This window comes from Choloepus didactylus, chromosome 1 (genome assembly GCF_015220235.1).
Source record: "Choloepus didactylus isolate mChoDid1 chromosome 1, mChoDid1.pri, whole genome shotgun sequence".
Taxonomy (NCBI): domain Eukaryota; kingdom Metazoa; phylum Chordata; class Mammalia; order Pilosa; family Megalonychidae; genus Choloepus; species Choloepus didactylus.
Window position 1 is genome coordinate 242,069,700 of NC_051307.1, and position 16,846 is coordinate 242,086,545.

The following is a 16,846-nucleotide window of genomic DNA, read 5'->3' on the forward strand; positions in this document are numbered from 1 at the left end:
GTTTGTTTTATAATGAGGCCTATTTTTCCTTTAGATCAGAAGATGGTTGAGTATTGCAGCCTAACAGAACAAATAGTGACTTGTTCTTATCGTTAAAATTGGGTGTCTTTCTAACAAGCCATAACCAAATAGTCTTGTAATGCCTTGAAAAGTTAAGAAGACTCCTAATGCACCAATTTACTAGTAGGGAGTAACTGGGAAACTATCTAATTAACCATGCATCATCTAAATAAAAAATTTTAAATTCTCCTTATGAATTGTTAAATAATAATTTTGTTGTGAAGCGTCCACTATGCAAGAACGTAAGAGACTTGGACCGAATGTATCAGAGTGGAAGCCAAGCCCAAGTGGGGCTTTGAGAGCTAGTGGCCTGGCCAAGAAGGGCTTCTTTGTGAAGTGTTAAAATTGGGGGGAAGGACAATCGCCTGCATCTACCCTGTTCAGGCCTGGATGACACAGTGCATGGCAAACCACTGTTCACAGGGTGGGGATGTGGAAGGGTTGTAGGTGGAGTGTCCCCCTCCTGCCTGGGGATTTCCCTTTGGGGGTGGGGAGAGGGAAGCAGCTGTAACTCCCACTCCTCTAGAGTACACTTTGGGCTTTCTCAAAATCACGACTGTGTCTTTAGCTGTTCACGGGGACCAGGACATTTTCAACCGGGAAATCTCGTCGGACAGAGCGCAGTGCATTTCTTTTCTCTACTCTTGATTTCTCAGGTATAAAGGAAAGACCCAAAGTAATCAAAGCGTGCAAGATGAATCAATTAAAATAGGTTTTACACCTTAAACAGTCAGGATTGAAACTAGCTTGTATAATGGTTTGGTTCAATGGCAATATTATTCAGTATCTGTTTAGAAAATGTTTTTATGCCACTTCATTGATTGCAGGAAATCAATCCATTTCTAGTTTTAAATTATTTGCTCTTTTTTTTTTCTTTTAAATACTTGAATCTATGGACTCATCTCGGGGAATTATGATATGTGAATAAGTCTTATTGACACAAGTTCTCTGACCTTCTGAACAGAGTTCACATTAGCGTAAATCTGGGCAAGAAGTCTTTCCCAGTTTAGCACAGATAAGGTGGAGGTAGATGTAAGGGAGGTGGAGAAATAGGGGGAAACCCTGAGTAGGAGCACAAAAGATCTACATTACGTCAACGCCCACAATCAGCAGCTTGCATCGTCCTAAAATACAAGGCTGATCTCTAAGAATTTGCTCTAATCTGCAGACCTCGGGATTTTAGAATAGCTTTACGTTCTAAAGTTGCCCCTTTGCATTGCTGATTTCTCTGGCTCTATAAGCCACTTCCAGAGAGAACCTGGCACAGTGAATGGAAAGAGGATACTCTTGTCCTTTCTGCTTAAGAAATAAATTCTCTTTTATAGCAAGGGCAATGGGGAAATGTAACTGTCAGGGAACTACTTCAGTGCAGTAATGCTGGAAAGAACTCAGGAACCTTGGCCCCACCCCACCAAATGTCTTTGTCATTTGAAGGTGTGGAGTCCACTCTTAAAATGCCAATATTCATTAAATCGCAGTCAGCAAACATTTGAGAGGTTAATTCCTAGTTTCCTTGCTACCTGAGAACAAGGCCTTTAGGGAATAGGAAACACCCTTGGAGATTGAAAGAGGGGTTCTGAAGGATGAAGAATAAAATTAAGGTGATGCATTTCTCCATAAACCAGCCCCATGAAATAAATATGAAAATAAAACATTGGGGAAAGTACTGATGGGAAAGGGTATATATATCCCCCCCTCCCATATATATGCCTTTATTTCCTCTCTTAAAAATGAACAGAAGTTGCATTTCTTCCTCAAACCATTTTTGCCCTCGGAGAAAACCAGCTGTTCTTCCTACACATCAGTTTGCCTGGGAAATGATCTCAAAGTTAGGGTTGTGAGCTAGTAGTTGGTTAACATAATCAAATATCTGAATGTTGACTCTTCGTGATGTCTTTCGTTTTCTCTGTGATGTTAGACAGATCATCTAGTCTCTCCATGTTTTAGCCTTTCCAGACTTTTAAAGTGGCTTCCTAATTGAAATCAGAAGGACCGTGTAGTCACAAAAAAAAAAAATATGCTGAAGGACTATACATAATGCTTAATTCTTTGGCAATCCCATAGATTGTGAGATTTCGTGTGTGCCTTTTTTTTTTTTTTTTTTTTTTTTTTTTCTGAAAGTACTTGTAGCAAGCCAATGCATCTCTGCTAGAAGTAGAAGCTTAGTAGCTACCCCAAAAGCAAGTTCATTAATTCTGTGAATCAGCTAATAGGTAGTGTTTAACAGACATGGACCACCTCCATGCCTTATGACTAAACAGATTGCTTACTTGTCATTCACTTTTGTTTTTTTTTTTACAGTATCTGGCTAACATTTATAAATCTGAAGCAGAGAATCCGAAAGTCTTACCTTACTAAATGTTTTTCTTTTCCATCGGCTGACAATTACCTGTGTAAACAAGTTTTTGATTGTACATGGAAAAGTACATATATAAAGCCTCTCTCGTTTTATTAAGTGTGAGAAAGAGAAAAAAAAATATGAATGCTGTATATATAAATGAAGTAGATACTATTCAACAGATTCTTTGCATAGGTCAACAGATACAGAAGAGTGGAAAAAATACCCAGTTAGTTTCCTAAAGCATTTAGAACTGATTAGAATCATCCTAGTTTTATTTAAAGGCAATATATTTTAAAATTTTGTTTTCAACAAAGTTCAAGTCTTTTGGCTCTTAGTATGAGAGTGGTACAATACCTACTAAAATTTAGATGATCAGTTTCTTGAAGACTGGTGCTAACTGGGTTTTATTCATCTTTGTATATCCAGCATATAGTGCAGTGCTCAGTAGGTACTCAATAAATGTCTAATAAATTAATAAAGAAATAGTCTAAGGCAGTGGTTCTCAAAGTGGGATCTTCCAGCCAGCAGCATCAGGTGCATCAGAGAATGTGTTAGAAATGCAGACCAACTAAATCAGAAATTCTAGGAATGGGACCCAGCTATCTGTAGTTTAACAGGCTCCCCGGGTGATTCTGACGGACACTATTGGAGAACCTCTGGACCAAGTTGATCCTTCCATCCCATCTGATAGCTTGGAGCCCATTTGCCAGTGCACTTAGTTTGGATTATTTTTAGTGGACCTTACCTTTGCTTGTGTTTAAGATTTTTGCCATATTCCCCCCCCCACACACACACACACAATTCATAGATCTCCTGGGATCATCCTGTAAAATTATCCCCATTGGCTTGGCACTTTATTACTTAGAGAAGCTTAGTGTTATTGTCAAGACAAGCTAGCTGGCTCACTTCTTGGTTTAAGCATCACTGATTCTTCTTACCTTAAGTTGCTAGGAATCCTGTCTCCTGGCTCAGAGGCTACAACTTCAAAGTTGTTAAGAAACTTAGAAGACCCAATTTTGTGAACCCCAATTCCAGTTTAATGATAATTAATTAAATTATCATTAAATTAATAAAGGACATACCTTTTCTAGTGATGGTTGGTGATTGTCCTTTTTAATTCTGAGATTCTCTGGTTCAGGGTTTGAAGAAAATTGTACTCTTGTGTATTTCTGATGTCACTATGAATTAGTTCTGGCGACTTAGCAATTGGGCAATATATAGCACACTCTGATGCTATAACCCCACTTCTGGGATTTTTTCCAAAGCCAGTGTGGGAGGAGGATATAGGAAAAGCCATGTAAACAACTTTCATAAAAGCAGTGTTAAAGGAACTCATAGTTGGAAATAAGTTGAACATCCAACAATAGGGAAGTAGTTTAATAAATGGTGGCATAATCACTAGTGGAATATTATACAGTCTTTATCAATGGCAATTTAGAAAACTGCTGGCAACTCTGAAAAATGTTAAGTAAAAAAGGTAGATTAAGAAAATGTGTGTGCATTATTGATGGCAACCATATAAAAACATGTGTGTGAAAAATTCTGGAAGGGAAGATAGAAAAAATGATAATAGTTATATTAAAGGAGTGAGATTATGGAGGGCTTTTGTTTGCCTCTCTTTTCCAAAAGTTAACCAGTAGTATAATATTACTTTGATGATTAAAAGCACAGATTTATAGTGTCTTTTCTTTTTAGTGTGTCTATGACCATCATCAGTAAAGACAAAGAGTAATCCTCTAGCTAATGAATTTGTTAATGTCATTGAAAACATTGAAAGAATTAATCTGTTAATTCTTCTTTGTTATATCTAAATTTTATTTTATACTTAGTTCTATTTCATACATTGGAACACCCCCCCCCCCCATACTCTTTGCCTGACTCGTATCTATTTAGGAGAAATCAGATTTTTTAAAAAACCTCTCTCTATTATAGGCTCTGAATGCTTTCAGACATACAAGGTTTGATTTTGTTGATTTCTTTGGGCTTGTGAACTATTTGATCTTTGACATACACTGGCAAACAGAGCTTCTATAAAACAGTTTCCAGAGTTATTTACTCTTAAAGCCAACTTTCAATATTTTTCCTAAAAAAATGTGTATTTTACTAATTTTTTTTCTAAAATTGAACAACTTCATGATAGAGTTACTATTTGGTTTTCTAACTTCTGACAAAATGCTGAACTTGTAATCATAAATAACAGCTGATGCAGAAGCATGTAAAGGTAATCTATTAAGAGTCCTGGATATAACTTGTGCAAGTATTTTTAAAATAACAAGATGTTTAAAATAGCAAGTGGTTAGCAGTTTCCGAAAATCCTGTGTGAACATTGTAAAAGATCTATCTATATATCTGTGCACACACATACACAAACACATACAGAAATATCCTTTGAATTAATTAATTATTATTTTCTATTGCATTGTTTTAGAAATCCCGAAGGGGAAAATTAAGTGATTTTGCCTTTGATCCAGATTATAATGGCACTTTCTTTAGAACGTCTTTTGACAGACTTGTATATCAGCCTGATGTCTTAGAATAAATTTTATCTCAAATAGAAACAGAGTTTTAAAGCATTTTGGAAGTTTTCTATCAGTAGGGCTAAACATTCTCTCTTTTTCAGTCTCCCTAGTTTCTGAGTGATTTAATCCTTAACAGAGGCCACGGCAAACTTCAGCTAACAAAATTCACTTTTTGGATCTTGGAATTTATTTGTGAGCTTTCTTCAGTTAAAGCAAATTCGATGGAATGATCCCTCAAAAAACAAATCTGAGAACAAAGGATCTTTTTCATGACAATTTATTTATTTAACAATGATCTATTGAGCTCCTACTTAGTGGCAAGCACTGTTTTAGATAATGAGGATGAAGAAATGAACCGGGCAGGCGAATTCCATCCCCTCTGGAGCATATGATTATCGTTATCTAGATTTAAGAAGAAAGTTTTTCAGTGGCAGAGATGGTGATTGAGGGGACGTAGTGGCATTGACTTGTAACTCAGCAGCATTTCTAGGTGTGAGATCGGGGGACAGGACTATCTTTGAATGTTATTTGTAAATCTTTTATGATTGTCTTATTTTAAGCTATATGATATAATTTATATATATAGTATATTATGCATGAAGTATTTATTATGTTACAGTATTCCCGTTCTGGTAACAAAGTTATCAACAAAGGAAGAAGGAATGCACTCTTTGCTAGGAAGGTATTACCTATTCTTGAAAATCCAAATCACTTTGAGGAAGGCTTGTTTATTTGACAAATGTTCTCGCTGTGGATATATTTAAATGGTTTACTGTCCAAGTGAATTTATTTCCCAACTTTGTTTGCAAAAAATTATTTACATCTAGCAAAATGTAAAACAAAATCCATTGGTAGTATCCCAATTGAAACTTTTTTAATACTTAGATTTTCCTGGGAAGTAACATTGGCTGCTTTCTCTTTAAAAGCCTGTTAGTATGCAGGTGATGGTAGTACAATATTGTAAATGTGATTAATGCCACTGAATTGTGCCCTTTGTAATGATTAAAATAGCAAATTTTGTTATATGTATGTTACCGCAATAAAAAATTTGAAAGCTTATTAGTGCTTTTAAACATTTAGAGTATAATTTTTGTGTAAAAGGAGACTCAAATACTATTTTAAATACCATCCTTTGCTCAAATTATTTTTATAGCTATTTTCAATTTCTATATTCACAAATTGTCTGTCATTTCAGTTCCGGTATTAAAATGACAGAAAATATCTTAGTGACCCCTTAGAAATAAATTCGAATAGCATAAAATTTTGGAGGAAGATGATGGGGAAAATAAATTTTGAAGGAATTTATATGACTTAAAATAGAATTATTTTTTCCTCTAAAGGATGGCATGTATTATTAGAGTGCAGCTCAATGTAGTTGTGACCCAAACTTTCAAATTTTACAACTTTCATCACAGTTCATTTAGTCAACTCCTCAAACTCTGCAAACATTCATTGAGTGACTTTTCAGCACTGCATCTGAAGGAAACAAAACCTGCCCTCCAAAATCATGGTCGTATAAATGATGGGACTGGTGATTTTAAGTCTTGAGGCATGCTGGTTAGGTGAATACACATCTAGCACTGGACAGGCAGATAATCACAGCTCACTAAAAGTTAGTAGAAAAAATAAATAAATGATTGAACATAGCACATTGGCATGACCATGTCTTTCAGCAAAACACAAACACAGTTAATTTTTCTTTTTATTATGCACATTTAATTTTTTAATTGTCAGCTTGATTTCCTCTGTCCTATAATATGTGTATGAAATACTTACCCTGGGCACCAACTTTTCTTTTTTTTTAAACAACACAAATTTATTCTCTTACAGTCTCGCCACCAGCTTTTGAATTGAGAAAATGCAAGCTAATTATCACCTTAGCTGAAGTAAAACATCAGTGGAAGGCAGGTCTACTCTGAAATGTAAATGAATGCCTTCCATATTCTATATTATACATTTAGCATCTGATTGTTTACTGTCATATCTTACAATTTCTATGTGCAAGTTCTGGGTACCAAGCAAAATTGTTAATTCCTCGAGTATAGGCATCATGTACTGTAGTTCTTATTCTTAGGAATATGCCATGCTTACCTTCTCCAATTCACTGCCTATAGTACAGGGGACTTTAAAACACATTTTAGGACACATTTGTGCTTTTTCAGTATCACTTGTATAGGATTCCAGTGCTACTATTCTCCACATTCTTAGGGAATTCCCTAAATTACTCTTTAAAATGTTAATTTAATTAGTTTATATAACATTTTTAATGATACATAATGACATGAAACCTAATGCCAAAAGAGATTTCCATTTCTTTGTTCTAAAGCTGGTAAAATGGAATATGAAAGGGACAAAAATGTTAATTATAGACTTCAGCATTCTATGTTGGAACTTTTAGTTGTTCTGGTCAGAAGAACAGGTTTTTAAGGGCCTAAGGGCCAGAGCACTGTTTTACATTCTTGTTTGGAGGCTTCCAATGGCAACTGTAACCAATTCTGTTCAGTACAACAGTCGGAGAAATGTTTATAATGATATACAACACAAAATGATATATAGTCTTATACTCATGAATAAAATAAAACTGGGTCCCTTTCAGACATAGGTCTTGCTGAGTGTTGGATGAAACGCTGAGAAGTGTTGGCTCATGAATTGGTTTATAATATATCAAATAATTGAATTATTTTGCTACTTCATATGCAACTGCAAGGATTAGCATCATTGTTGTGTATTACTCTCCTTTTGCAAAATGGATATGCGTTCATGAGCAACTTTAAATCAGAAGACTAGACAGAGAAACTGATTTACATATAAAAGCAAAGCCAAAGGATGAACTTTTTTTTTTTTTAATATGGCCTTGTGACATCTTTACACGCCCACTCTTCTTGGTAGGCCTTCATCTGTGGATGTAGAATGAAGGTGGGAGTGTATTAGCAAAAGATCAATACAGGGAACTTGCACCCTCTCCACTCTTGGGCCAGCTGCCATTAGCCTCCTACTCCCACAGCTGTTTATCTCCTCCTCGGGCAAATAATTGCCCTAGTAGGCACAAATAGCAACAGGAAGAAGGAAAATAGTGGGGAAAGTAGCATATGATAGAAGGAAGAATAAGAACTAAGGCAGGCTTGAAGCATTCTCTCATTGGTGACCCGAACATCAGTTTTCTTTCCTTTGTTTATTACCCATTCATTCATTGCCTGATATGAATGAAGTAGGCTCTCAATGAGTATCTTTTGAGGGAATGAATTGCACACGTGTTTAAGTCTTCTCTAGGCACTAAGAGGGCCACCCACCAAAGCTCTTATGGTGTGAATTTATAATCTCCTTGAATCTAGGTCAAAGTTGGAAGAGTTAATGAACAATTCAAAGCAGTATATCATCAAGGGCAAAAATAGGTAAGGCAGAAAATAAGTGCTATAAAAATTCAGAGAAGGGCGAGATCTGTGTGGAGTGCAGTGAATGGCCAGTAGAAGACGTAGAGATGGTGGGAGCTAAACTGGACGTCAAAAGCTCAGGGGTTGGGACCCAAAGAGGAGGGGAAAAGAATTTCCAGTGTAACAACAACAACAACAACAACAAACCTGGAATAGCAAAACCTGGAATAGAAAAAACAAACAAACAAAAAAGCGTAAAGTTGGGAAACACTGCAGAGCTCAACCAATTGGAAGTGAATAGTGCCTGTGTTTGGAAACGTCGATTATAGGTCAGATTGGATAAAAGGTCTGGAATGCAGGCAAAGCACCGTGGGTTTTATGTTATAAACAGTGGGGGAAATTCCAGGTCTTAAGAAGAAGAATGAGGTGATTTAATCAGAAGTTTAAGTTGGCAGTCATGTGTAGGGAAAGCAGTTAGGAGGCCATTGCAAAATCGGGGCATCCCACGAGGAGGGCTTATAGAAAGGAGGAGGAGGAAGGGCAGGTGTGAGAGATGCCCAAAGTGTGGTCTGTGGACTGATGCTTGAGAATCAGCATGTACAAACTTTTATATTGCCATGGCATCCAAGCACATGATTTTGCGTGTTGTAAAAGTATCTGCAATACACTGAAAAGCAAAGAAACTTTGTTCGCCCCAGAGTTAGAGAACCACTGCCCTGCAGAATGGAGTTAGGGACCGAGGCTCCTGGGCAGCCATTCCTTCATGTACTCTTTTTTGTGGACCACTTCTCTGTGCTGCATGTTGAGCTGGATGCTGGGTCTATAGCAGTAGACAAGACAGACTGTCCCCTTCCCTTAGGGAGCTTATCTGTCTAAGAGAGAGTCCTCTTTCTCTGTCAAAGGAAGGCTCTAGTTAAAGGAAAACAGAGTTCAGCTCAGAATGAGGAAGGGATTCTAATAACTACAGCTGGTCAACAATGGGAAATGCAGCCTTGCAAGAAAGTGTGTGGAATGCTTTGTCTTTAGACACTCATTCACAGTCTCAGTAACTATCTGTCACAAATTCTTGCTTCGGTAGGGGAAATGAACAAGTTGACTTGAAAGGAGACTTCTAACTGTAACGTGCTGTGATTCCCTATTCTGTAACACTAATTCATAGAAGATATTTCTTTCATGAACGACTGTCTGTACTAGAAGACCAAGATAGCCTAAGTTTCGGGCCATTTTCGTCAGTATTCATAATTACCTTTACCTAAATTTGAATGCCGGTTGGATTTTAAACATAGCTGTACAGTTGGTTCCACAGTTCTTTTTAAAGAAAGTACTATTGTCCCATGCCTTCTGAGTCACCATTTATTTCCAGTTTTAAACTTTGAAATAAGTTCCTCTTTCACGTGATATTTTTCACAAGGCATGCAAATTTCTGCAGAAATGAGTTACATAAATGACAATCAGGCTGCTGATCTTTAAATCATTTGTTCTTGCTCCTGTGATGTAATGCTGTGGTTGAACAAGACCAGGCGTGACTACCCGTTTTGGGGATGTCTTGGGGACGCCAGTTGGATGTGAGTGAAAGTTCAAGTAACTTATTATTCAAAGCTATTTGACTTCATTATTCAAACAACTCAACGTGTTATTGTCAACATTTAGCAGCTACAGTTATCCCAGATTAATTGCACTTTGAGGATCTGAGGAACCGAGACTCCTGTAAGACTGTTATCCTCACTATATCCTCACTAAAATTCTAGAATACTTTGAACTCTTTTTAAGGAGGATTATTTTAGTATTTGCGGTACCAGGCAAAGAGAAAGCTTAGCTGCCGAAGAAAAAAGTTAACTACTGTATTCATTCAAAATAGTCTATCAAACTTCTTTGGCCTACATTGGTTTTATTAGGTGGCTTCTGTTTGTTCCACTCCAAGTCTAGTAGAATATTTTGTTAAAATAGCCCATTTCACTGTGCATTATTAAAACGACTTATACTTCTCATTAAAAGATGTATAAAATTTTGACATGTGCCTCGAAACTGCCTGCTATAATATTTAGATACTCGTAAGTGTTTATTGAATGTTGTTCAATGAATATAGGGTGATGGGGGACAAACCATTTCAAACAGAAATATCTGGGCTTGGGGACAGAAGCAGGGAAAATGTGAATTTAGAGAAAAGCAAAGATACTTCACTTAAGATGGTTTTATATGAAGTTACCAATGTGAACATTTTTTGGCTAAGTAATTTTGATATCCCCTTAATTTCTACACAATATTGAAAATATCAGTGATGACTATTTCTGAGGTTGGTATCCAAAGTGAATCGCTGAACTTGAATGTGAGAAATTTATTTCCTCTGACTAGTCTCTTTCTTCTTTCTTTTTCTCTCCCTGTCCCTCTCTCTCTTTCTGATCACTCTCTCTCTCTCTCTCCTTTTCCCTCACTCTATTTCCTAATTCCTAACATCTTCCCCTTTGGCTGGGTTTCTAACAATAATGGAAATGAAGTGTATTTTTATCTATTAATCAAATGAACAAGCGGGGATGCTTTTATTCTGAATTAAGCATGAATAAAATGTTTATATGGCTCTTTCTGAGAAAAAGTAAAATTGGTTATCATAAATGGGTTTTGATTGATTTTTTAAAAATTATCGAATCACTAATCCTCAAATTGAGAGAGGGAGATGAATAGACCTTGGCTCATAAATCATAGTAAAGCATAGAAGCTTGTTGAGATAACCCCTAATTGTCTTTAACGACCTTAGTTTCTATCCCCTTTTTTCCCCTAATGACAGCTATATGATCCTTCAGCCTCTAATTCTTACATTGTTCTATATGCAGTTACACAAGAGCTGGAACACTTATCTGTTTTGTTCCTTCTGTATCCCCAGTTTCCAGAACACAACTAACAAATAGCAGATGCTCATCAAAAAAATTGTTGCTTTAATGTTTCAAATCTATAGTCTCTCCCCACTTCCTAATCCTAAATAGCTCTCATGTCTTTTCCAAAGTAATATTAGTCTGTTAGGATAGCTTAGTTTATAATTGCTTTATAAATGTAACCATTCTATTTATGTTTAGAAAATGTTTCATTTCATCCGTCCTACCCTTTAGTCTACCCCACAGTTTAAACCTTTAGAAGTGCCAAGATGTCATTTAACCATCCTTCTAAAGACTGTTCCTTAATTATCTAAAGCACCAAAAAAAAGTCATTTAGCCATTGATAGTAATAGTTAACATCTATTAGCACTTATTCTGTATCAGCTCTACTTTTTAGCACATGCATACATGATCTCATTTTATTCTTCTAACAACTCTTTAAAGTATACACTGTTATCTCTGTTTTGCTGATGAAAACACAGGCACGGACAGGTCAAGTTAACCCAGCCACCCTGTCTTGCACTCTTTAAGAAGAATCTAATTTTCCAGTATTTAACTTTCCAGAGAGCAAGATGTCTACACCTTACCACCACCATTACCATTCCACATTTTAACCATGAGATCTATACAAGTGCAACCATTTTCAGGTATAACCATGGATTAGATCTAAATTTATAGTTGTTCTAGTTCACTGCAAATCCGTGTATGTGTCTTGTAAGTAGTGAGCAACTTGAAAGTACGTTATTGCTTGTGACAAGATCAGTTAGATCACCAGGTCTCTTTGTGTTTAGTAACTCCACCATCACTTAAAACCAACCACCTTTAGGAAACTATTTCCTTTTGGCTACCTTAAATTCCTCTTACTCCAAATAAAGTCATTTTTTTGTCTTAATGGAATATAGAGATCAATGGACTAGCAAGTTTTGTATGTAACAGCTGTAAAAATCTGGGAAAGGAATCTAATTGGTCCGTCTTGAAAATGGCACCTAATGGAATGATTCAGCTGGGGGTGAGGGAAAGAGGGCAAATCCGTGTATTTCAGTTTGAAAGGATGGACTTCCACTTTCTCCTGTACCATCAAGGAGAATTTTAATTTGACACTACCATATACCCTTCCCCTACCCTCCTAAAAGTTGATCTTATGATGAAGCATTGGAGAATGAGTAGAGTAGAATGAGTAGAAAAGGACTGGAGGTGAAGAGCTGGAGGATGGTTAAGATGATACATAGAATAAAGTGCTGGGAAAGAGAGGAAAAGGGGAAATTATGAATTCACTGGGCTCGGAATGGAGGAAATGGTAAAATTTTGGTAAAGGAGAAACTTTTGGAGGATGTTGTGGCATTATGAAAAAAATTAAAGGGAAGAGGAAAAAAGAAATATAAAATGGTGGTGTTTGTGATTAGGAATTGAATCTCCTTTAATGTATTTTGAAAACTCTAGTACTCCTTTTAATTTGGGGGAAGACATAAGGACTGGTCCAGTTATGTGCCAAATCGTGCTTCTTTGAATTCTTCAAAAGGAGAAGCTGGGGAGTCAGTTTTGGTGATGTTGAGTTTGAGATTCCTGAAGAACCTCAGGTAGGTTCTTCAAAAGAAAGTTGGAAATATCTATTTAGGACCCTAGGGAGAAGAGATTATGGTTAAAGATAAAGATCTGGGAGCTAAGCAAGTAGATAAAGAAGAGAAGAAGACCACGAAGGAACTTCTGGAACACATCGAGTCGAAAAGCTCAGACAGAAGACGTACCACAGGAAAAGGAACTGAAAGAGCAGGTCATATGGTAGGGCAAGAATGAAGAGAAACTGGTCTCTGAGTAGTAAGGAGAGAGCTTGGACAAAATAACAAATGCTGCAGACTCAGAGGTGGTGCTGGGCTGGAGCTAGGTCATGCCTGCTTATGAGTCAATTGTTACATTTTCAGGGTTTTTGCGAGCTGATGGTTAAGCCCAGTCTTTAAAAATTAAATTATATTTATAATTAAATGCATTATACCAAAAGCAATGGTAATAAATGCCCAAACCATGTCACTTCCTAATTATTTTTCACTTTTGAGGTTGTGTCTCTTGTATCTGTATGTTGGGGCTACTGTAATATGTGGGCTACTGCTCCATCTGGTCCCAGCTCTGTGCTCAGTGACATTGGGTTGGTGGCTTGAAATCAGTTACAGTAGGAGTGTTTACACCACAGAAAGTGGCAAACACAACACATCAGAGCATTTCTCCCACCTTCCCCCCAGGAGAGATGGTTGTTAAGCAATTACCAGCACACTGTTGGATAAGTAGAATGAAAATCAAAAGAAGACGAGGGAATTTAGCAAGAAGGAGACAACTTGTAAGTTTTGCTTAAGTTTCAGTAGAAAGGCAGGTGGCAAAAGCCACAGTAAAGTGGGGTGAGAAATGAAAACATTGGAAAGTAAAGAAACAAGTAATCCAATAAGTTGAAGAACTCTTGGGTTAAACAGAGTTAAGTAGATTGTTACTGTTGATGATGGTGTTTCTGGTTTGTTTGTTTCTTTTTAATTGTAGGACTTACAGATTATTTACATTGCTAATGTACTTTATTAATCTCCAACAATGAACAACATATGGGTATTTATTTTATAGTGGAAGCTTTTCTTTTGGGGAATCTTAAGGAACTAGTTATCTTTAGAACACATTTTGGGAAATGCTGCTGTAGTATATTAAACAATTAAGATGATATTGGTTGTAAGTTTGAGATAACTATTCTTGTTATTCAAGGAGAATCTTTTGTGTCTGAGTTTTTTAAAAGAAATACTGTAAAGAATGAATGTTGTATCTTACTGAGTATTCTTCTGGCACTTTTTTGAGATAATCTGTTGGTTCCTTTTAAAAATTGACCTAGTGCTGTAATACATTATTTTAATAGATTTCCTAACCTTAAATCTTTGCCCTTCTCAGACATATGCAATTTGATTGTGGTCATTTATTCTTTTATTACACTGTTGAATATGTAAATTAGCATTTAATTATAATTTTAAATCAGCATTAATAAGTGGAACTGATATTTTTTTCTTTGTTCTGTATCAGGTTTTTAAAATTAAAATTTTTTTTTTCTGATTGGGTTTTGATATCAACTCTGTACCATTTTTGATAAATTAATTTGCCCACTGTATTTTTTTTCACCACTCATGAACAGTTTATATAGCAAGAAACTTATCTTTTGAAAGTTTGAGAAAATTCACCTATAAAATTATCTACTTCAGAGAGCCCTCAGGGAAGTAATTCTTTAACAAGTTTTCAGTTATTTCCGTTGGTAATGGTTTTTCTGGTTCTTTAGTCAACTTTGATCATTTATACCATTTCAGACAAATTAGTCTGAGTCAACTGTGTTTGGCCTGCTTTATTGTCTGCATGGTTTCTGGTAAAAATCCTATGCCAGATATAGAATAGTTGGGTGACAATATCCTTGATTCCTGAAGATGATTGTATAACTATGTAGCTTACATGGTGTGACTTTGTGATTGTGAAAACCTTGTGCCTCACACTCCCTTTATCTATTGTATGGACAGATGAGTAGAAAAATGGGACAAAAATTAAATGAAAAGTGGTTGTTGGGGATCGAAAGTTTTAGGTGTTCATTTTTACTTTTATTTTTATTCTTATTTTTTTGGAGCAATGAAAATGTTCAAAAATTGATTGTGGTGTTGAATGCACAACTATATGATGGTACTGTGAACCATTGATTGTAAACCATGGATGATTGTGGTATGTGAATATATCCCAGTAAAACTGAATTTTGAAAAGTAGTTGGCTGGGTAGATAAGAATAACCCTTCTCCAGTATAGGTTCTATTGAGGGGTGAGAAGGATTGTTTGCTCTCTACACAGCCTAATCCTCTGGCTTGCAGGGATAGGTGGGGGTTTATAATCCAATAAACATAAAGCAATCTGTAGTTTCTTAATCAGATGACAACAAGAAAGAACTGTAATCCTTGACATATACTGCCCCCAGAAGGGATTTTGTCTCTGCCCTACTATATTTTATGTCTGGAGATTCTTCCCTTTATGAAACAGTATCATTCTGAGCAGATGCAGAAAGTAGAGTAATGACACCAAGTAGTAGGAGAGGGTTACGAGGAAAGTTGTAGTTGTTGTCTGTGTCTTAAAGTAGTGGAATACAAATTTCTGGAAGTCTTTACTTTCTTCCTGTCTCCTTCTTTATGAATTCATATGTATTTCAAAAGGAAGTTGGGAGATTTATCAAGGAAAGCTAGTACGATCTAATATTTAACCTGAAATCATTATTATTGAATTTTCATATTGAGATTTTGTTCAAAATTTTCCATTAATATTCCCCTTTGTTTTCAAATAGTCAAAGCCCCTTTTTATAGTTGCCTTAAATGTGAAAAAGTCAGAATGGTAATCTGCTATGAATAAAGTTGTTTCTTATGTGTGATACATGTTATATATAATAGACAGTTTTGATGTAGATGCTCCTTTCATTTTTGACCAACAAATTATATGTAAATTGCTATGATGCAACTCAGTAATCACAGTTAGGAAACACAAGACAAGCTGAAAACACTGACAAATGAGCTGTTTCTTATAGAAGAACTTGTCCCACTCTGAAAACAAGATTATTGTAGATGTATTATTACTGATACTGAGTCTACATTAAGAGGTTTTCAATTTCCAAACAGACGTACCAAACAATTCTAGAGAAATGAACAAAATACATAGACTACAGCTCGTATTCCTACATATTAGACATAGTAAATGGGAAAATATTTTATCTTCAAAATCCACTACTTTTATCCCATGTGTCAGGGAGATCCATTTTTAAGAAATCCAAATGCAAAGGTGCAGAAATCAAAAGAAAAAAATTTAGACGTTTAGGCTGTGTAGAATGTTTTTTTATCCTGGATGTTGGAATTATTAAACCTCAATATGAGGCCCTTGGCGCTGGGTGCCGTTTTGTCTTTACAGAATGTACAGCTATTCAAGGATCCCTGTGTCCTTCATGAAGGTGAAGGATGTCAATTCTTAGAATTGGGGCATATTTAATTAGACAGTAAGCTCTCTTCGTCTTTTAAAAATTTGCAATGCATGAGATGTACTGCATCTCCCTTCCCTAAATATTCCCTAAAAGAACAACCTTGTGCTATCTAGAATGAGGTTATATTTCAGTAAATCTCATCTCTGTATAACTTTTATCAAACTCGTATCTTTTGAGTTATTAATCGTTTTAAGGTCTAGTTTTTCTTAAGTCTGTGCAATAATGTTGGTATCATTATTAATTTGTCATAAAAGATGGATGAGTTAAAGGACCTTGACTCGTGATCATTGGCAGAACTAGGAAAGTAGGTGAAGTGAATCTAATACGTCTGTTTTATGAAATAATTTTTAAGATTCTCTATCGCTGCATGATTTTTGACAAATCAGCTGGTTATCTATTGGTTACTTCTAGAGAATACAAATCATTTTAGGCTCAGGGAAAGCAAACACTCAAAGTGAAATTCAACAAAGAAAATACGTTTATCCATGCATATGTATTTTGGTAGCATAGGCTGTCTAAGAATTTTGAATATGTGTGTATATTAATATCTTGTTTCTTTGTAATTGTTCAGATTTGAAAGAAACCAACTCTAAACCACAGAAATACATCAAGAAAGCCATTTTCTCAAACAAAGATCGCCCTTTAACGGTAGGTAAACTCCAAATTTATTATACT

General features: G+C 35.8%; 1 protein-coding gene across 6 annotated transcripts in view; it reads left to right on the plus strand.

The window, feature by feature from the left end:
• The window catches only part of PPARG (peroxisome proliferator activated receptor gamma), a 123,983-nt gene that overhangs the window by 4,634 nt on the left and 102,503 nt on the right, over positions 1-16,846 (plus strand). For 3 of the 6 annotated variants that reach the window (XM_037802291.1, XM_037802264.1, XM_037802298.1), the window contains exon 2: positions 16,743-16,819. The exons of 1 other annotated variant lie outside the window; for it this stretch is intronic. The gene's annotated coding sequence lies outside the window, so the exon portion shown is untranslated. Of the gene's footprint in view, positions 1-16,674; positions 16,820-16,846 lie in introns of those variants that run through there. 2 more of the 6 variants (XM_037802283.1, XM_037802275.1) reach the window with 2 other exon arrangements.